This window comes from Lolium perenne, chromosome 1 (assembly GCF_019359855.2).
Source record: "Lolium perenne isolate Kyuss_39 chromosome 1, Kyuss_2.0, whole genome shotgun sequence".
In the NCBI taxonomy this organism is placed as follows: Eukaryota; Viridiplantae; Streptophyta; class Magnoliopsida; order Poales; family Poaceae; genus Lolium; species Lolium perenne.
The window spans coordinates 22,509,284-22,532,167 of NC_067244.2; positions in this window are offsets into that span (position 1 = coordinate 22,509,284).

Below are 22,884 nucleotides of genomic sequence, written 5' to 3' on the forward strand. Positions count from 1 at the left end.
ACAAGGTTACTAAAATATGAACAGTAATTGTGGAGCTTGTTAACTCCGGCATTGAGGGTTCGTGTAATCCTACGCAATGTGTTCATCATCCAACAAAAGTGTAGAGTATGCATTTATCTATTCTGTTATGTGATCAATGTTGAGAGTGTCCACTAGTGAAAGTCTAATCCCTAGGCCTTGTTCCTAAATACTGCTGCGTTACTACTGCTTGTTTACTGTTTCACTGTGTTACTACTGCTGCAATACTACCACCATCAACTACACGCCAGCAAGCTATTTTCAGGCACCGTTGCTACTGCTCATATATATTCATACCACCTGTATTTCACTATCTCTTCGCCGAACTAGTGCACCTATTTGGTGTGTTGGGGACACAAGAGACTTCTTGCTTTGTGGTTGCAGGGTTGCATGAGAGGGATATCTTTGACCTCTTCCTCCCTGAGTTCGATAAACCTTGGGTGATCCACTTAAGGGAAAACTTGCTGCTGTTCTACAAACCTCTGCTCTTGGAGGCCTAACACTGTCTACAGGAAAGGAGGGGGAACGTAGACATCAAGCTATTTTCTGGCGCCGTTGCCGGGGAGGAAAGGTAAAAGGTACTCACACTCCGTATCTCAGCTACTAAGCTATTTTCCGGTGTTGTAAGTACTCGAAGCTATTTCCTTTAGATCCTGCAATTGTAACTTTTTGTTTCTTGTTTACACTAGTAAGGCATAATGGACAACATCTGTGAGCTTTTTATTCTATTTCCTGAGTCAAGACATGAATGGTTTAATGCGAAAATTAAAAAACCCATGGAATCTTATTTGCTTGCTAGTAGCAATGATATTAGTATGAACGCTTTGAACACCATTGTTGCTAATGATATGGAAAATTCTAAGCTTGGGGAAGCTGGCTTTGATGAGCATGATATTTTTAGTCCCCCAAGCATTGAGGAGAAAATTTTCTTTGATGATACTTTGCCTCCTATTTATGATGATTATAATGATAGCGGTCTTTTGGTGCCACCTACTATGGAGAGTAATTTTTATGATGATAATACTATGCCTCCTACACTTGATGAGAATAATAATGATAGCTACTTTGTTGAATTTGCTCATACTACAATTAATAAGAATAACTATGCTTATGTTGGGAGTAGTGATAATTTTATGCATGAGACTCATGATAAGAATGCTTTATGTGATAGTTATATTGTTGAGTTTGCTCATGATGCTACTGAAAGTTATTATGAGAGAGGAAAATATGGTTGTAGAAATTTTCATGTTACTAAAACACCTCTCTATGTGCTGAAATTTTTGAAGCTACACTTGTTTTATCTTCCTATGCTTGTTACTTTGCTCTTCATGAACTTGTTTATTTACAAGATTCCTTTGCATAGGAAGCATGTTAGACTTAAATGTGTTTTGAATTTGCCTCTTGATGCTCTCTTTTGCTTCAAATACTATTTCTTGCGAGTGCATCATTAAAACTGCTGAGCCCATCTTAATGGCTATAAAGAAAGAACTTCTTGGGAGATAACCCATGTGTTATTTTGCTACAGTACTTTGTTTTATATTTGTGTCTTGGAAGTTGTTTACTACTGTAGCAACCTCTCCTTATCTTAGTTTTGTGTTTTGTTGTGCCAAGTAAAGTCTTTGATAGTAAAGTCAATACTAGATTTGGATTACTGCACAGAAACTGTTTTCTTTGCTGTCACGAATCTGGGCAAAATTCTCTGTAGGTAACTCAGAAAATTATGCCAATTTACGTGAGTGATCCTCAGATATGTATGCAACTTTCATTCAATTTGAGCATTTTCATCTGAGCAAGTCTGGTGCCATTTTAAAATTCGTCTTTACGGACTGTTCTGTTTTGACAGATTCTGCCTTTTATTTCGCATTGCTTCTTTCGCTGTGTTGGGTGGATTTCTTTGTTCCATTATCTTCCAGTAGCTTTGAGCAATGTCCAGAAGTGTTAAGAATGATTGTGTCACCTCTGAACATGTGAGTTTTTGATTATGCACTAACCCTCTAATGAGTTTGTTTCGAGTTTGGTGTGAAGGAAGTTTTCAAGGGTCAAGAGAGGAGGATGATATACCATGATCAAGGAGAGTGAAAGCTCTAAGCTTGGGGATGCCCCGGTGGTTCACCCCTGCATATATCAAGAAGACTCAAGCGTCTAAGCTTGGGGATGCCCAAGGCATCCCCTTCTTCATCGACAACATTATCAGGTTCCTCCCCTGAAACTATATTTTTATTCAGTCACATCTTATGTACTTTACTTGGAGCGTCTGTTTGTTTTTGTTTTTGTTTGTGTTTGAATAAATTGGATTACATCATGCTTGTGTGGGAGAGAGACACGCTCCGCTGTAGCATATGGACAAGTATGTCCTTAGTTTCTACTCATAGTATTCATGGCGAAGTTTCTTCTTCGTTAAATTGTTATATGGTTGGAATTGGAAAATGATACATGTAGTAATTGCTATAATGTCTTGGGTAATGTGATACTTGGCAATTGCTGTGCTCATGTTTAAGCTCTTGCATCATATACTTTGCACCTATTAATGAAGAAATACATAGAGCATGCTAAAATTTGGTTTGCATAATTGGTCTCTCTAAGGTCTAGATAATTTCTAGTATTGAGTTTGAACAACAAGGAAGACGGTGTAGAGTCTTATAATGTTTTCAATATGTCTTTTATGTAAGTTTTGCTGCACCGGTTCATCCTTGTGTTTGTTTCAAATAAGCCTTGCTAGCCTAAACCTTGTATCGAGAGGGAATACTTCTCATGCATCCAAAATCCTTGAGCCAACCACTATGCCATTTGTGTCCACCATACCTACCTACTACATGGTATTTTCTGCCATTCCAAGTAAATACTTCATGTGCTACCTTTAAACCTTCAAAATGCTTCTCAATTTGTGTTAATGTTTTATAGCTCATGAGGAAGTATGTGGTGTTTATCTTTCAACCTTGTCATTTACTTTTGACAGACTTTCATAATGGACTAGTGGCACATCCGCTTATCCAATAATTTTGCAAAAAGAGCTGGCAATGGGGTTCCCAGCCCCAATTAATTACAACTTGCATTAATAATTCTCTTCACATGTTTTGCTCTGATTCATCAGCAAAGCAACTTAATTTTGCAAATAGACACTCCTCCATGGTATGAGATTGATGGTAGGCACCCGAGGATTCGGTTAGCCATGGCTTGTGTAAGCAAAGGTTGGGAGGAGTGTCACCCATAAATAAATAAAAACTAAAATACATGTGTAAACAAAAGAGAAGAGGGATGATCTACCTTGCTGGTAGAGATAACGTCCTTCATGGGAGCCGCTCTTGAAAGTCTGGTTGGCGAGGTAGTTAGAGTACCCATTACCATTCGTTGACAACAACAAACACCTCTCAAAACTTTACTTTTATACTCTCTATATGATTTTAAAACTTGAAAAGCTCTAGCACATGATTTATCCCTGCTTCCCTCTGCGAAGGGCCATTCTTTTACTTTTATGTTGAGTCAGTTCACCTATTTTTCTCCATCTCAAGAAGCAAACACTTGTGTGAACTGTGCATTGATTCCTACATATTTGCATATTGCACTTGTTATATTACTCTATGTTGACAATATCCATGAGATATACATGTTACAAGTTGAAAGCAACCGCTGAAACTTAATCTTCTTTTGTGTTGCTTCAATACCTTTACTTTGAATTATTGCTTTATGAGTTAACTCTTATGCAAGACTTATTGATGCTTGTCTTGAAGTACTATTTATGAAAAGTCTTTGCTATATGATTCACTTGTTTACTCATGTCATATACATTGTTTTGATCGCTGCATTCACTACATATGCTTTACAAATAGTATGATCAAGGTTATGATGGCATGTCACTCCAGAAATTATCTGTGTTATCGTTTTACCTGCTCGGGACGAGCAGAACTAAGCTTGGGGATGCTGATACGTCTCCGACGTATCGATAATTTCTTATGTTCCATGCCACATTATTGATGTTATCTACATGTTTTATGCACACTTTATGTCATATTCGTGCATTTTCTGGAACTAACCTATTAACAAGATGCCGAAGTGCGCGCTCCTGTTTTCGCTGTTTTTGGTTTCAGAAATCCTAGTAACGAAATATTCTCGGAATCGGACGAAATCAACGCCCAAGTTCCTATTTTCACCGGAAGCATCCGTAACACCCGGGAAGGACCGGAGGGGGCACTGGCCCTGCACCCTAGGCTGGCGCGGCCCAGGCCCCGCCGCGCCGCCCTATGGTGTCGCCGCCCTTCGACCCTCTGCGCCGCCTCTTCGCCTATATAAAGCCCCTGGATCGAAAACCCCGATGCGTTCGACGAAAACCACAGTAAACCTTCCGAGCCGCCGCCATCGCGAGGCCAAGATCCGGGGACAGAGTCTCTGTTCCGGCACGCTGCCGGAGCGGGGAAGTGCCCCCGGAAGGCTTCTCCATCGACACCGCTGCCATCTCCATCGCCATCTTCATCACCGCTGCTGCTCCCATGAGGAGGGAGTAGTTCTCCATCGAGGCTCGGGGCTGTACCGGTAGCTATGTGGTTCATCTCTCTTCCATGTACCTCAATACAATAATCTCATGAGCTGCTTTACATGATTGAGATTCATATGAGTTTGTATCACAATTTATCTATGTGCTACTCTAGCAATGTTATTAAAGTAGTTTTATTCCTCCTGCACGTGTGTAAAGGTGACAGTGTGTGCACCGTGTTAGTACTTGGTTTATGCTATGATCATGATCTCTTGTAGATTGCGAAGTTAACTATTGCTATGATAATATTGATGTGATCTATTCCTCCTACATATGCATGAAGGTGACAGTGTGCATGCTATGTTAGTACTTGGTTTAATCTGTTGATCTATCTTACACTACAAGGTTACTAAAATATGAACAGTAATTGTGGAGCTTGTTAACTCCGGCATTGAGGGTTCGTGTAATCCTACGCAATGTGTTCATCATCCAACAAAAGTGTAGAGTATGCATTTATCTATTCTGTTATGTGATCAATGTTGAGAGTGTCCACTAGTGAAAGTCTAATCCCTAGGCCTTGTTCCTAAATACTGCTGCGTTACTACTGCTTGTTTCTTGTTTCACCGTGTTACTATCGCTGCAATACTACCACCATCAACTACACGCCAAAGAAGCTATTTTCTCGGCACCGTTGCTACTGCTCATATATATTCATACCACATGTATTTCACTATCTCTTCGCCGAACTAGTGCACCTATTTGGTGTGTTGGGGACACAAGAGACTTCTTGCTTTGTGGTTGCAGGGTTGCATGAGAGGGATATCTTTGACCTCTTCCTCCCTGAGTTCGATAAACCTTGGGTGATCCACTTAAGGGAAAACTTGCTGCTGTTCTACAAACCTCTGCTCTTGGAGGCCCAACACTGTCTACAGGAAAGGAGGGGCAACGTAGACATCAACCCCCCTAGCTGCTTGATGTCTACGGGAGCTTCTATTCTTGTAGACAGTGTTGGGCCTCCAAGAGCAGAGGTTTGTAGAACAGCAGCAAGTTTCCCTTAAGTGGATCACCCAAGGTTTATCGAACTCAGGGAGGAAGAGGTCAAAGATATCCCTCTCAAGCAACCCTGCGATCACAATGCAAGAAGTCTCTTGAACACACCAAATACACTTGTCAGATGTATAGGTGCACTAGTTCGGTGAAGAGATAGTGAGATGCAAGTAATATGGATGAGTATGAGTGGTAATACCAATCTGAATAAAATATGGCAGCGAGTAAACATGCAACAAAACAGTAAACAAACGAAGATTCAATGCTTGGAAGCAAGGCCCAGGGATCCTGCTTTCACTAGTGCACACTCTCAACAATGATCACATAATAGGACTACTCTACACCCTCTTGTTGGATGATGAACACCACTAGCTGTGTAGGGCTACAAGAGCACCTCAATGCCGGAGTTAACAAGCTCCACAACATTCGATATTCATATTTAAATAACCTTAGAGTGTAAGATAGATCAACACAATTACACCGAGAACTAACATAGCATGCACACTGTCACCATCACACTATGAAGGAGGCATAGATCATATCAATACTAACATAGCAATAGTTAACTTCATAATCTACAAGAGATCACAATCATACCCCACGCCAAGTACTACACGATGCACACACTGTCACAATTACACCGCGCAGGAGGAATAAAGTACTTTAATAACATCACTAGAGTAGCACATAGATGATATTCAACTAGATCACATAAAGAGAGAGATGAACCACATAGCTACAGCGGAGCCCTCAGCCCCGGGGGTGAATTACTCCCTCCTCGTCATGGAGACAGCGATGGCGGTGAAGATGGCGGTGGAGACGGCGGTGGAGATGACTCCAGGGGCAATTCCCCGTCCCGGCAGGGTGCCGGAACAGAGACTTCTGTCCCCCGAATTGGAGTTTCGCGATGGCGGCGGCTCTGGATGGTTTTCTCTGGTTTCGTCGAACTGGTCGAGGTTTTTAGGTCAGGGACGATTATATAGGCGGAGAGGCGGAGTCGGAGGGGCCACGGGGTGCCCAGATGATAGGGGGGCGCGCCCCCCCCCTTGGGCCGCGCCGCCCTGTGGGGTGGGGCCCCCCTGGCTCCCCTCTGACTTTTCTCCGGTGCTCTGGAAACTTCCCGAAATTATAAGATCTCCGGTGTTGATTTCGTCCGATTCCGAAAACATTTCCTTACTAGGATTTCTGAAACCAAAAACAGCAGAAAACAGCAACTGGCCTTTCGGCATCTCGTCAATAGGTTAGTTCCGAAAACGCATAAATATGACATAAAGTGTGCATAAAACATGTAGATATCATCAATAATGTGGCATGGAACATAAGAAATTATCGATACGTCGGAGACGTATCACTGCTTTAGACCACGTTTAAGATAAACCCTAGTTCTTAGTTGTTTGCTCTGCAAAACTATTGAATTCCCTACACCATATTGCTTGATATTGTGTAGATCCTGATAAAGTCTTGTGTGATCTGCTGTTCCATTGGGAATTAGACGGTTGCAACTTACCGCTTCGTGGTCGGCGGCTACGTGCGCAAGTGTGTGGAGTTGAGAATATCTTGCAGGGTTGAGAGCTATTGCATTGGCGACAGGGACCAATCGAGAGATCTCGTTGCGTCATACAAGTTATCATCCACTACATCATCGTGTTTCTCCGCTGCCATCACCCCGTGATCATCATCACCACCGTTGCTTACTGAGAAGATCGGGCCACCCCTTATCATCTTGGTATCAGATTTCCAGTTTTCCTCGGTAAGCCATCCACAATCCACCCCATAGTTGAGTTGTGAGTGTTTTCCTATCCAGAAAAAGCCATAAAAAGTTAGGGTTAGGGTTTGCCATAGCCTTAGATTGCACTAATCTCAAGTTTTAGTCGCTTTTCGTAGTTGTTTTTGCGTATCTTTTCTTTCCATCTAGTCTTTTAGGGTTTGAGTTTACTCTATTATCTTGTGTTACTTTGTCATCTAGTGTCCATTTTTGTTACTCCGAGTCCACATAGCGTACAGTGTGCTTGTTCCCAACCATAGACACAGCCTTTCGATATAAAGTGATTAGGAACTTCCCCAGAAGAGACTAGTTTTACCGCTCGACAGGCTGCTCGTTAGGTTATCGGTGCTTTGCATTTTTCTGTTGGCCGTGTTATCAAGGAGTTGTGTCAGAAAATCAAAAAAAAAAAGAAAAATGAAAAGAAGCAAAAAGAGCTACATAGCTGCGTGTGTTATCCAAAAGAAAAAAATCCAAAAAAGAAAAGGGTCGTGCTAGTTCAATCAAGTGAAGGCCTAAGTTTACTTTACTGCACCTGTAGTTGAGCAATCTTGTGCCTGTTTCGTTGAGCTTTGCTAGCATCTCTCGTGTGCATTGCAATCTTTCCCACATATAGTTGCATTGCCCCATTATATCGCCTTTGTGTGAGTATCATTGGTTGTCTACGGTCAGCGCTAGAGCGGGCTCCACTTGGCCGCAATGGTCGTGGACATGATGAGGAAGACGGATTGGGTAAGCCAAAATTCTCCATACCCAAGTTTGAAGGCGGTGCTGATGTTGAAGAATGTCTCACTTGGGAGCTCAAGATTGAGAAGCTATGGAATCTACATCCGCACTACACTGAAGATAGGAAGATCAAGCTTGCTTCTTCCGAATTTGATGGCTATGCTTTGCGTTGGTGGGATGCGTTTGTTCGTAACTGTGCTGAGGATGGTGAGCAACCTATACGCACATGGCGTGCCATGAAGGAGGCGATGACTTCTCGCTTTGTGCCTACAAATTACTTGTGGAATATATATGATAAGCTGACTCTACTGAGACAAGGTGTGAAGACTGTCGATGAATACTACATGGAGATGGAGATGCTTATGCAGCGTTGATACGTCTCAAACATATCTATAATTTCTTATGTTCCATGCTACTTTTATGATGATATTCACATGTTTTATACACATTATATGTCATTATTATGCATTTTCCGGAACTAACCTATTGACGAGATGCCGAAGTGCCAGTTGCTGTTTTCTGCTGTTTTTGGTTTCAGAAATCCTAGTAAGGAAATATTCTCGGAATTGGACGAAATCAACGCCCAGAACCTTATTTTTCCCGGAAGCTTCCAGAGCACCGAAGGAGGGCCAGAGGGGAGCCAGAGGGCCCCACCCCACAAGGCGGCGCGGCCAGGGGGTGGGCGCGCCACCCTATGGTGTGGCCCCACCAGGGCCCCTCTGACGCCGCCCTTCCGCCTACTTAAGGCCTCCGTCGTGAAAACCCTACCTGGATTGACGAAACCCGAGAAAACCTTCCAGAGCCGCCGCCATCGCGAAACTCCAATTCGGGGGACAGAAGTCTCTGTTCCGGCACCCTGCCGGGACGGGGAATTGCCCCCGGAGTCATCTCCACCGCCATCTCCACCGCCATCTTCACCGCCATCGCTGTCTCCATGATGAGGAGGGAGTAATTCACCCCTGGGGCTGAGGGCTCCGCTGTAGCTATGTGGTTCATCTCTCTCTCTTTGTGATCTAGTTGAATATCATCTATGTGCTACTCTAGTGATGTTATTAAAGTAGCCTATTCCTCCTCCATGATGTAATTGTGACAGTGTGTGCATCATGAAGTACTTGGTATATGCTATGATTGTGATCTCTTGTAGATTATGAAGTTAACTATTACTATGATGGTATTAATGTGATCTATTCCCCCTTTCATAGCTTGTCGGTAACAGTGTGCATGCTATGTTATTACTCGGTATAATTGTGTTGATCTATCATGCACTCTAAGGTTATTTAAATATGAATATCGAATGTTGTGGAGCTTGTTAACTCCGGCATTGAGGTGCTCTTGTAGCCCTACACAAATAGCGGTGTTCATCATCCAACAAGAGAGTGTAGAGTGGTTTTATTATGTGATCAATATTGAGAGTGTCCACTAGTGAAAGTAGGATCCCTAGGCCTTGTTTCCAAACATCGAATCTCCGTTTGTTTACTCGTTAGTTGCATGTTTACTCGCTGCCATATTTCATTCAGATTGCTATTGCTACTCATATTCATCCATATCATTTGCATCTCACTATCTCTTCGCCGAACTAGTGCACCTATACATCTGACAAGTGTATTGGGTGTGTTGGGGACACAAGAGACTTCTTGCATTGTGATCGCAGGGTTGCTTGAGAGGGATATCCTTGACCTCTTTCTCCCTGAGTTCGATAAACCTTGGGTGATCCACTTAAGGGAAAACTTGCTGCTGTTCTACAAACCTCTGCTCTTGGAGGCCCAACACTGTCTACAAGAATAGAAGCGAGCGTAGACATCAAGCTATTTTCTGGCGCCGTTGCCGGGGAGGAAAGGTAAAAGGCACTCACACGCTGGTCCCAGCTACTAAGCTATTTTCCGGCGCTGTTGTAAGTGCTCGAAGCTATTTCCTTTAGATCCTGCAATTGCATCTTTTTGTTTCTTGTTTACACTAGTAAGGCATAATGGACAACAATGAGCTTCTTATTCTATTTCCTAAGTTAAGACATGAATTATTTGATGCGAAAATTAAAAAACCTATGGAACCTTATTTGCATGCTAGTAGCAATGTTATTAGTATGAACGCAATTACTGCTAATGCTATGGAGAAGTCTAAGCTTGGGGAAGCTAGTTTATATAAAAATAATCTTTTTTGCTCCTCAGCTTTGGAAGAAATGTTTTGCTCTGATAAATGCGATAACTCTAATGATGCTTGTGATATTTTAAATCCACCTACTGAAAGTATTCCTTTTCAAGATACCCATGAAAATTATTGAACGTGTTATGGATAACCGTTATGAAGGGGATGGAATTGTCCACCCTGGAGATCATTTACTGTTTTTGCATGAATTATGCGGGTTATTCAAGTGTGCAGGTATCTCTATGGATGAAGTGAGGAAGAAACTATTCTCTTTTTCGCTGGCTGGTAAAGCGGCGCATTGGTATAAATTGCTGAAGAATAGTCATTCTCTTGGTTGGGAGGAAATTGTATCTCTCTTTTATTCTAAATTTTATCCTCCTCATGAAGTGCATATTGATAGGAATTACATTTATAACTTTTATCCTCGTGATGGAGAGAGTATTTCTCAAGCATGGGGGAGATTGAAGTCACTAATTCTCAAATGTCCCATTCATGAGCTCCCCCGTAATGTTATTATTAATAATTTTTATGCAAGGCTTTCAGGACATAACAAGGACTATCTAGATGCCTGTTCGGAGGGATCTTTCACAGGCAAGGAGGTTGAAGCTAGGTGGGATCTTCTTAATCGGATTGAGGAGAACACTGAAGGATGGGAGAACAACAAAGGTAAAGAGTCAGGTATAAATTATGATTATGAATGCATTGAAACTTTTATGGATACTGGTAAATTTCGAAATATGAGTGCTACTTATGGTCTTGACTCTCAAGTTGCTGCAAATCTTTATAAAGCTTTTGCCTCTCATTTTGAATTGCCTAAGAAGAATTTTGATAAGTATCATGAACCTTTTAAAGATGCTTGCATGAAGGATGAAATTGTTGTTAATGATTGCCATAAACATGCTCAAACTCCTAAGAATGCTATTTCCTATAAGCATTCTAATTTTTGTGGAATACATAGACCTTGTGGAATTAATCAAATCGAAGATGAATATTGTATCCATCATATCAATGAAAAAACTAGGAAGTGGTCTAGGGCTCTAGATGATCTTGGTAAAAAAGTTTGTGCCCTCTATCCTTTTATTTGTGAAGTTTGCCATAGAGTGGGTCATTTTAATTTTCAATGCTCCTCTAATGATAATTTGAACCCCATGAGTGCTGCAAATTTGTATTGTGATGATGAAATTACTCCTAATCAGCATGATGAACTTACTTTATTTTTTTGGTGTGAAGAGTTATCAAGAAAAATCTCTTTGTTACATATGAGTGATCTTGATATTGATGATGTCCTGCATGGGTGTTTTTCTTATTGCATTGATAATTGCCATACAAATACTTACATACAAAATATTTTAGAAGATGACACCTTGCCAAAATATGATAGGACCGTTGTGTGTTTTGAACTTATTAATGAGAAGGAGGAATCCTCCCAAGTTTCTTCTATTGTTTTTGGAAATAAATCAGGTTATGTGGAGAAGCCTCCCTTCGAGCCTCTTCCTCCTGAAGAAGAAGAAGAAGAGAAGGAAGAGAAGAAGAAGAAGAAGAAGAAGGGAACGAAGAAGAAGAAGAAGAAGAAGAAGAAGAAGAAGGGGAATAAAGAGAAAGAGGTAATGGCATATCCCCGCGTGTATGAGATAACGATAGGTAACTGTAAGTATGTTGCTCCTGATGATTATTATGATAATGAATTTGAATACAATGATCTTCCTATGCCCTTTACCTACATTAGTGATCATGGTTTGAAGGAGCACACTACTTTTGATATTGCAAATCTCTGGGAAACTAATTCTGAAAATGATGATGATAATAATTGCCATAGTATCAGTACTATCCATGCTTCCTCCCATAATGATATAGAAAGCTCTAAGCTTGGGGATGAGGTGTTTGAAAATCCTTTTGCTACTGATCATTATATGATTGATACATCTCCTTCTAGTAACAATGATGGTATGGTCACAGATGAACATACGGTGAAAGATAACTATTCTATTTCTTATAATTACACTATGCCTCCGACCTTTGATGATTATTATAAAGAATGCTATGATATAGGTTATAACTATCCTTATGAAACTTGTCATAGTTATGATTGGATTGCCAAAAACAATTCCCTTAGTATGCAACTTGTTTACCATGTTCAAATTCTTGATAATAATCTTGCTCCAATTACTATTAATGAGAAGAACTCTTCTTATGCCAAAATTAATGATACTTCTATGCATATGAATCATGATAAGAATGTTTCAAGTGATGGGTATATTGTGGATTTCATCAATGATGCTACTGAAAGTTATTATGAGAGAGGGAAATATGGTTATATGCATCTTAATAATATTAAGTTTCTCCTCTTTATGTTGAGAATCTTGAAGTTACTCCTGTTTTATCTTCCTATGCTTGTCACTTTGTTCTTCATGAATTCATTTGTGTACAAGATTCCTTTGCATAGGAAGTGGGTTAGACTTAAATGTTTTTTGAATTTGCTTCTTGATGCTCTCTTTTGCTTCAACTCTTATTTCTTGGGAGTGCATCATTGAAATTACTGAGCCCATCTTAATGGCTATAAAGAAAGCACTTCTTGGGAGATAACCCATGTGTTTATTTTGTTACAGTAATTTTGTTTTATATTTGTGTCTTGGAAGTTGTTACTACTGTAGCAACCTCTCCTTATCTTACTTTATTGCATTGTTGTGCCAAGTAAAGTCTTTGATAGTAAGGTTCATACTAGATTTGGATTACTGCACGGAAACAGATTTCTTGCTGTCACGAATTTGGGTTGAATTCTCTGTAGGTAACTCAGAAAATTCTGCCAATTTACGTGAGTGATCCTCAGATATGTACGCAACTTTCATTCAATTTGAGCATTTTCATTTGAGCAAGTCTGGTGCCTCTAAAAAATTCGTCTTTACGGACTGTTCTGTTTTGACAGATTCTGCCTTTTATTTCACATTGCCTCTTTTGCTGTGTTGGATGGATTTCTTTATTCCATTAACTTCCAGTAGCTTTGTGCAATGTCCAGAAGTGTTAAGAATGATTGTGTCACCTCTGAACATGTGAATTTTTGATTATGCACTAAACCTCTAATGAGTTTGTTTCGAGTTTGGTGTGGAGGAAGTTTTCAAGGGTCAAGAGAGGAGGATGATACAATATGATCAAGAAGAGTGAAAAGTCTAAGCTTGGGGATGCCCCCGTGGTTCATCCCTGCATATTTCAAGAAGACTCAAGCGTCTAAGCTTGGGGATGCCCAAGGCATCCCCTTCTTCATCGACAAATTATCAGGTCACTTCTCTTGAAACTATATTTTTATTCGGTCACATCTTATGTACTTTACTTGGAGCGTCTGTGTGTTTTATTTTTGTTTTGTTATTTTGATTCTCTGAATAAATGCTTGTGTGCGAGAGAGACACGCTCCGCTGGTTCATATGAACACATGTGTTCTTAGCTTTACTTTTAATATTCATGGCGAAGGTTGAAACTGCTTCGTTCATTGTTATATGGTTGGAAACGGGAAATGCTACATGTGGTAATTGGTATAATGTCTTGAATAATTTGATACTTGGCAATTGTTGTGCTCATGATTAAGCTCTTGCATCATATACTTTGCACCTATTAGTGAAGAAATACATAGAGCTTGCTAAAATTTGGTTTGCATAATTGGTCTCTCTAAGGTCTAGATATTTTCTAGTAAGGGTCGAACAACAAGGAAGACGGTGTAGAGTCTTATAATGCTTGCAATATGTCTTTTATGTGAGTTTTGTTATACCGGTTCATACTTGTGTTTGCTTTAAACAACCTTGCTAGCCTAAACCTTGTATCGAGAGGGAATACTTCTCATGCATCCAAAATCCTTGAGCCAAACACTATGCCACTTGTGTCCACCATACCTACCTACTACATGGTATTTCTCCGCCATTCCAAAGTAAATTGCTTGAGTGCTACCTTTAAAATTGCTATCCTTTATCTTTGCAATATATAGCTCATGGGACAAATAGCTTAAAAACTATTGTGGTATTGAATATGTACTTATGTGTCTTATTTCTTATAAGTTGCTTGTTGTGCGATAACCATGTTCCTGGGGACGCCATCAACTATTTCTTTGTTGAATATCATGTGAGTTGCTATGCATGTTCGTCTTGTCTGAAGTAAGGGCGATTTACCATGAGTTGAATGGTTTGAGTATGCATATTGTTAGAGAAGAACATTGGGCCGCTAACTAAATCCATGATTCATGGTGGAAGTTTCAGTTTTGGACAAATATCCTCAATCTCTTATGAGAACATTATTTGTTGCTAAATGCTTATGCATTAAAGAGGAGTCCATTATCTGTTCTCTATGTTGTCCCGGTATGGATGTCTAAGTTGAGAATAATCAAAAGCGAGAAATCCAATGCGAACTTTCTCCTTAGACCTTTGTACAGGCGGCATAGAGGTACCCCATTGTGACACTTGGTTAAAACATATGTATTGCGATGATAATCCAGGTAATCCGAGCTAATTAGGACAAGGTGCGGGCACTATTGGTATACCATGCATGAGGCTTGCAACTTGTAGGATATAATTTACATGATACATATGCTTTATTACTACCGTTGACAAAATTGTTTCTTGTTTTCAAAATAAAAGCTCTAGCACAAATATAGCAATCCATGCTTCCCTCTGCGAAGGGCCTTTCTTCTACTTTTATTGTTGAGTCAGTTTACCCATTTCCTTCTATCTCAAAAAGCAAACACTTGTGTTAACTGTGCATTGATTCCTACATACTTGCATATTGCACTTATTATATTACTTTATGTTGACAACTATCCATGAGATATACATGTTATAAGTTGAAAGCAACTGCTGAAACTTAATCTTCCTTTGTGTTGCTTCAATGCCTTTACTTTGAAACTATTGCTTTATGAGTTAACTCTTATGCAAGACTTATTGATGCTTGTCTTGAAAGTACTATCCATGAAAAGTCTTTGCTATATGATTCAGTTGTTTACTCATTACATTTACCATTGCTTCGAATCGCTGCATTCATTACATGTGCTTACAATAGTATTGATCAAGATTATGATAGCATGTCACTAAAGAAATTATCTTTGTTATCGTTTACCTACTCGGGACGAGTAGGAACTAAGCTTGGGGATGCTTGATACGTCTCAAACGTATCTATAATTTCTTATGTTCCATGCTACTTTTATGATGATACTCACATGTTTTATACACATTATATGTCATTATTATGCATTTTCCGGAACTAACCTATTGACGAGATGCCAAAGTGCCAGTTGTTGTTTTCTGCTGTTTTTGGTTTCAGAAATCCTAGTAAGGAAATATTCTCGGAATTGGACGAAATCAACGCCCAGAACCTTATTTTTCCCGGAAGCTTCCAGAGCACCGAAGGAGGGCCAGAGGGGAGCCAGGGGGCCCCACCCCACAAGGCGGCGCGGCCAGGGGGTGGGTGCGCCACCCTATGGTGTGGCCCCACCAGGGCCCTGATGCGTGTGGTTGACACGTCCGTTGGGAACCCCAAGAGGAAGGTGTGATGCGCACAGCGGCAAGTTTCCCTCAGTAAGAAACCAAGGTTTAATCGAACCAGTAGGAGTCAAGAAGCACGTTGAAGGTTGATGGCGGCGGGATGTAGTGCGGCGCAACACCAGAGATTCCGGCGCCAACGTGGAACCTGCACAACACAACCAAAGTACTTTGCCCCAACGAAACAGTGAGGTTGTCAATCTCACCGGCTTGCTGTAACAAAGGATTAACCGTATTGTGTGGAAGATGATTGTTTGCAGAAAACAGTAGAACAAGTATTGCAGTAGATTGTATTTCAGTATAGAAAATTGGACCGGGGTCCACAGTTCACTAGAGGTGCCTCTCCCATAAGATAAACAACATGTTGGGTGAACAAATTATAGTTGGGCAATTGACAAATAAAGAGGGCATGACCATGCACATACATATTATGATGAGTATAGTGAGATTTAATTGGGCATTACGACAAAGTACATAGACCGCCATCCAACTGCATCTATGCCTAAAAAGTCCACCTTCAGGTTATCATCCGAACCCCCTCCAGTATTAAGTTGCTAACAACAGACAATTGCATTAAGTATTGCGCGTAATGTATGATGGCGTGTATTTCACACGTTCGTTGGGCAACCCCAAGAGGAAGGTATGATGCGCACAGCAGCAAGTTTTCCCTCAGAAAGAAACCAAGGTTTATCGAACCAGGAGGAGCCAAGAAGCACGTTGAAGGTTGATGGCGGCGAGATGTAGTGCGGCGCAACACCAGGGATTCCGGCGCCAACGTGGAACCTGCACAACACAACCAAAGTACTTTGCCCCAACGAAACAGTGAGGTTGTCAATCTCACCGGCTTGCTGTAACAAAGAGTTAACCGTATTGTGTGGAAAATGATTGTTTGCAGAAAACAGTAGAACAAGTATTGCAGTAGATTGTATTTCAGTAAAGAGAATTGGACCGGGGTCCACAGTTCACTAGAGGTGTCTCTCCCATAAGACGAACAGCATGTTGGGTGAACAAATTACAGTTGGGCAATTGACAAATAAAGAGAGCATGACAATGCACATACATATCATGATGAGTATAGTGAGATTTAATTGGGCATTACGACAAAGTACATAGACCGCCATCCAACTGCATCTATGCCTAAAAAGTCCACCTTCAGGTTATCATCCGAACCCTCCAGATTAAGTTGCAAGCAACAGACAATTGCATTAAGTATGGTGCGTAATGTAATCAACAACTACATCCTTAGACATAGCATCAATGTTTTATCCCTAGTGGCAACAAAGACAACACAACCTTAGAACTTTCTCACTTGTCCCGGTGTCAATGCAGGCATGAACCCACTATCGAGCATAAGTACTCCCTCTTGGAGTTACAAGCATCTACTTGGCCAGAGCATCTACTAGTAACGGAGAGCATGCAAGATCATATACAACACATAAGCATAACTTTGATAATCAACATAACAAGTATTCTCTATTCATCGGATCCCAACAAACGCAACATATAGAATTACAGATAGATGATCTTGATCATGTTAGGCAGCTCACAAGATCCGACAATGATAGCACAATGGGGAGAAGACAACCATCTAGCTACTGCTATGGACCCATAGTCCAGGGGTAGACTACTCACACATCACACCGGAGGCGACCATGGCGGCGTAGAGTCCTCCGGGAGATGATTCCCCTCTCCGGCAGGGTGCCGGAGGCGATCTCTGGATCCCCGAGATGGGATCGGCGGCGGCGGCGTCTCGGGAAGGTTTTCCGTATCGTGGTTCTCGGTCCCGGGGTTTTCGTCACGGAGGCTATTTGTAGGCGGAAGGGCAGAGTCGGGGCGGAGCAGGGGGCCACACCATAGGGCGCGCGGGCCCCCCGGGCTGCGCCGCCACGTGGTGTCGCCACCTCGTGGCCCCACTTCGTGTGTTCTTCGGTCTTCTGGAAGCTCCGTGGAAAAATAGGCCCCTGGGCTTTGATTTCGTCCAATTCCGAGAATATTTCCTTACTAGGATTTCTGAAACCAAAAACAGCAAAAACAAAGAATCGGCACTTCGGCATCTTGTTAATAGGTTAGTTCCAGAAAATGCACGAATATGACATAAAGTGTGCATAAAACATGTAGATAACATCAATAATATGGCATGGAACATAAGAAATTATCGATACGTCGGAGACGTATCAGCATCCCCAAGCTTAGTTCTGCTCGTCCCGAGCAGGTAAAACGATAACACGTATAATTTCGGAGTGACATGCCATCATAATCTTGATCATACTATTTGTAAAGCATATGTAGTGAATGCAGCGATCAAAACAATGTGTATGACATGAGTAAACAAGTGAATCATATAGCAAAGACTTTTCATGAATAGCACTTCAAGACAAGCATCAATAAGTCTTGCATAAAAGTTAACTCATAAAGCAATAATTCAAAGTAAAGGCATTGAAGCAACACAAACGAAGATTAAGTTTCAGCGGTTGCTTTCAACTTGTAACATGTATATCTCATGGATATTGTCAACATAGAGTAATATAATAAGTGCAATAAGCAAGTATGTAGGAATCAATGCACAGTTCACACAAGTGTTTGCTTCTTGAGGTGGAGAGAAATAGGTGAACTGACTCAACATTGAAAGTAAAAGAATGGTCCTCATAGAGGAAAAGCATCGATTGCTATATTTGTGCTAGAGCTTTGATTTTGAAAACATGAAACAATTTTGTCAACGGTAGTAATAAAGCATATGCATCATGTAAATTATATCTTATAAGTTGCAAGCCTCATGCATAGTGTACTAATAGTGCCCGCACCTTGTCCTAATTAGCTTGGACTACCTGGATTATCACCGCAATACATATGCTTTAACCAAGTATCACAAAGGGGTACCTCTATGCCGCCTGTACAAAGGTCTAAGGAGAAAGTTCGCATTTGGATTTCTCGCTTTTGATTATTCTCAACTTAGACATCCATACCGGGACAACATAGACAACAGATAATGGACTCCTCTTTTAATGCTTTAAGCATTCAACAACAATTAATTATTTTCTCATTAGAGATTTGAGGATGTTTGTCCAAAACTGAAACTTCCACCATGGAACATGGCTTCGGTTAGCGGCCCAATGTTCTTCTCTCACAATATGCATGCTCAAACCATTCAACTCAGAGTAGATCGCCCTTACTTCAGACAAGACGAACATGCATAGCAACTCACATGAAATTCAACAATGAGTTGATGGCGTCCCCAGTAAACATGGTTATCGCACAACAAGCAACTTAATAAGAGATAAAGTGCATAATTACATATTCAATACCACAATAGTTTTTAAGCTATTTGTCCCATGAGCTATATATTGCAAAGGTGAATGATGGAATTTTAAAGGTAGCACTCAAGCAATTTACTTTGGAATGGCTGGAAAATACCATGTAGTAGGTAGGTATGGTGGACACAAATGGCATAGTGGTTGGCTCAAGTATTTTGGATGCATGAGAAGTATTCCCTCTCGATACAAGGTTTAGGCTAGCAAGGCTTATTTGAAACAAACACAAGGATGAACCGGTGCAGCAAAACTCACATAAAAGACATATTGAAAACATTATAAGACTCTACACCATCTTCCTTGTTGTTCAAACTCAATACTAGAAATTATCTAGACCTTAGAGAAACCAAATATGCAAACCAAATTTTAGCATGCTCTATGTATTTCTTCATTAATGGGTGCAAAGCATATGATGCAAGAGCTTAAACATGAGCACAACAATTGCCAAGTATCACATTACCCAAAACATTTATAGCAATTACTACATGTATCATTTTCCAATTCCAACCATATAACAATTTAACGAAGGAGAAACTTCGCCATGAATACTATGAGTAGAAACCAAGGACATACTTGTCCATATGCTACAGCGGAGCGTGTCTCTCTCCCATAAAGTGAATGCTAGGATCCATTTTATTCAAACAAAACAAAAACAAAAACAAACCGACGCTCCAAGAAAAAGCACATAAGATGTGATGGAATAAAAATATAGTTTCAGGGGAGGAACCTGATAATTTGTCGATGAAGAAGGGGATGCCTTGGGCATCCCCAAGCTTAGACGCTTGAGTCTTCTTGATATATGCAGGGGTGAACCACTGGGTGCATCCCCAAGCTTAGAGCTTTCACTCTCCTTGATCATGTTGCATCATACTCCTCTCTTGATCCTTGAAAACTTCCTCCACACCAAACTCGAAACAACTCATTAGAGGGTTAGTGCACATTATAAATTGACATATTCAGAGGTGACACAATCATTCTTAACACTTCTGGACATTGCATAATGCTACTGGACATTAGTGGATCAAAGAAATTCATCCAACATAGCGAAAGAGGCAATGCGAAATAAAAGGCAGAATCTGTCAAAACAGAACAGTTCGTATTGACGAATTTTAAAATGGCACCAGACTTGCTCAAATGAAAATGCTCAAATTGAATGAAAGTTACATACATATCTGAGGATCATGCACGTAAATTGGCTTAATTTTCTGAGTTACCTACAGGGAGGTGGACCCAGATTCGTGACAGCAAAGAAATCTGGAACTGTGCAGTAATCCAAATCTAGTACTTACTTTTCCATCAACGGCTTAACTTGGCACAACAAAACACAAAACTAAGATAAGGAGAGGTTGCTACAGTAGTAAACAACTTCCAAGACACAAAATAAAAACAAAGTACTGTAGGTAAAAACATGGGTTGTCTCCCATAAGCGCTTTTCTTTAACGCCTTTCAGCTAGGCGCAGAAAGTGTGCATCAAGTATTATCAAGAGATGAAGTGTCAACATCATAATTTGTTCTCATAATAGAATCAAAAGGTACCTTCATTCTCTTTCTAGGGAAGTGTTCCATACCTTTCTTGAGAGGAAATTGATATTTTATATTACCTTCCTTCATATCAATGGTAGCACCAACAGTTAAGAAAAGGTCTTCCCAATATAATGGGACAAGATGCATTGCATTCAATATCCAAGACAACAAAATCAACGGGAACCAGGTTATTGTTAACGGTAATGCGAACATTATCAACTTTACCCAAAGGTTTCTTTGTAGAATGATCAGCAAGATTAACATCCAAATAACAATTTTTCAGCGGTGGCAAGTCAAGCATATTATAAATTTTCTTAGGCATAACAGAAATACTTGCACCAAGATCACATAAAGCATTACAATCAAAATCTTTAACTTTCATCTTAATGATGGGCTCCCAACCATCCTCTAGCTTTTTAGGAATAGAGGCTTCGCGCTCTAGTTTCTCTTCTCTAGCTTTTATGAGAGCATTTGTAATATGATGCGTGAAAGCCAAATTTATAGCACTAGCATTAGGACTTTTAGCAAGTTTTTGCAAGAACTTTATAACTTCAGAGATGTGGCAATCATCAAAATTCAAACCATTATAATCTAAAGCAATGGGATCATCATCCCCAATGTTGGAAAAAATTTCAGCAGCTTTATCACGTGCGGTTTCAAATAGCTTTTAGCGATTTTGCAATTTTTCGCGCTTTGCATTCGAAGTGGAAACATTGCTAACACCAATTCTTTTATTAGTATGAGTAGAAGGTGCAGCAACATGTGTAGCATTAGCATTACTAGTGGTGGTAATAGTCCAAACTTTAGCTATATTCTTCTCTTTAGCTAGTTTTTCATTTTCTTCTCTATCCCACCTAGCACGCAGTTCAGCCATTAATCTTATATTCTCATTAATTCTAACTTGAATGGCATTTGATGTAGTAGTAATTTTATTATGATGATTCTCATTAGGCAAAACTTTTGATTTCAAAAGGTCAACATCAAAGACAAGACTATCAACTTTAGAAGCAAGTATATCAATTTTCCCAAGCTTTTCTTCAACAGATTTGTTAAAAGCAGTTTGTGTACTAATAAATTCTTTAAGCATGGCTTCAAGTCCAGGGGTGAACTCCTATTATTGTTGTAAGAATTTCCATAAGAATAACCATAGCCGTTGCCATTATTATAAGGATATGGCCTATAGTTGTTACTAGAATTGTTCAGGTAAGCATTGTTGTTGAAATTATTATTTTTAATGAAGTTTACATCAACATGTTCTTCTTGTGCAACCAATGAAGCTAATGGAACATTATTAGGATCAATATTAGTCCTATCATTCACAAGCATAGACATAATAGCATCAATCTTATCACTCAAGGAAGAGGTTTCTTCGACAGAATTTACCTTCTTACCTTGTGGAGCTCTCTCCGTGTGCCATTCAGAGTAGTTGATCATCATATTATCAAGAAGCTTTGTTGCTTCACCAAGAGTGATGGACATAAAGGTACCTCCAGCAGCTGAATCCAATAAATTCCGTGAAGAAAAATTTAGTCCTGCATAGAAGGTTTGGATGATCATCCAAGTAGTCAGTCCATGGGTTGGGCAATTTTTAACCAGAGATTTCATTCTTTCCCAAGCTTGAGCAACATGTTCAGTATCTAATTGTTTAAAATTCATTATGCTACTCCTCAAAGATATAATTTTAGCAGGGGGATAATATCTACCAATAAAAGCATCCTTGCATTTAGTCCATGAATCAATACTATTCTTAGGCAGAGATAGCAACCAATCTTTAGCTCTTCCTCTTAATGAGAAAGGGAACAATTTTAGTTTAATAATATCACCATCTACATCTTTATATTTTTGCATTTCACATAGTTCAACAAAATTATTAAGATGGGCAGCAGCATCATCGAACTAATTCCAGAAAATTGATCTTTCATGACAAGATTCAGTAAAGCAGGTTTAATTTCAAAGAATTCTGCTGTAGTAGCAGGTGGAGCAATAGGTGTGCATAAGAAATCATTATTATTTGTGGTTGTGAAGTCACACAACTTAGTATTTTCAGCGTTGGCCATTTTAGCAACAGTAAATAAAGCAAACTAGATAAAGTAAATGCAAGTAACTAATTTTTTTGTGTTTTCGATATAGCAAACAAGATAACAAATAAAGTAAAACTAGCAACTAATTTTTTTGTATTTTGATTTAGTGCAGCAAACAAAGTAGTAAATAAAACTAAGCAAGACAAAAACAAAGTAAAAAGATTGAGAAGTGGAGACTCCCCTTGCAGCGTGTCTTGATCTCCCGAGCAACGGCGCCGGGAAAAAGAGCTTGATGGCGTGTATTTCACACGTTCGTTGGGCAACCCCAAGAGGAAGGTATGATGCGCACAGCAGC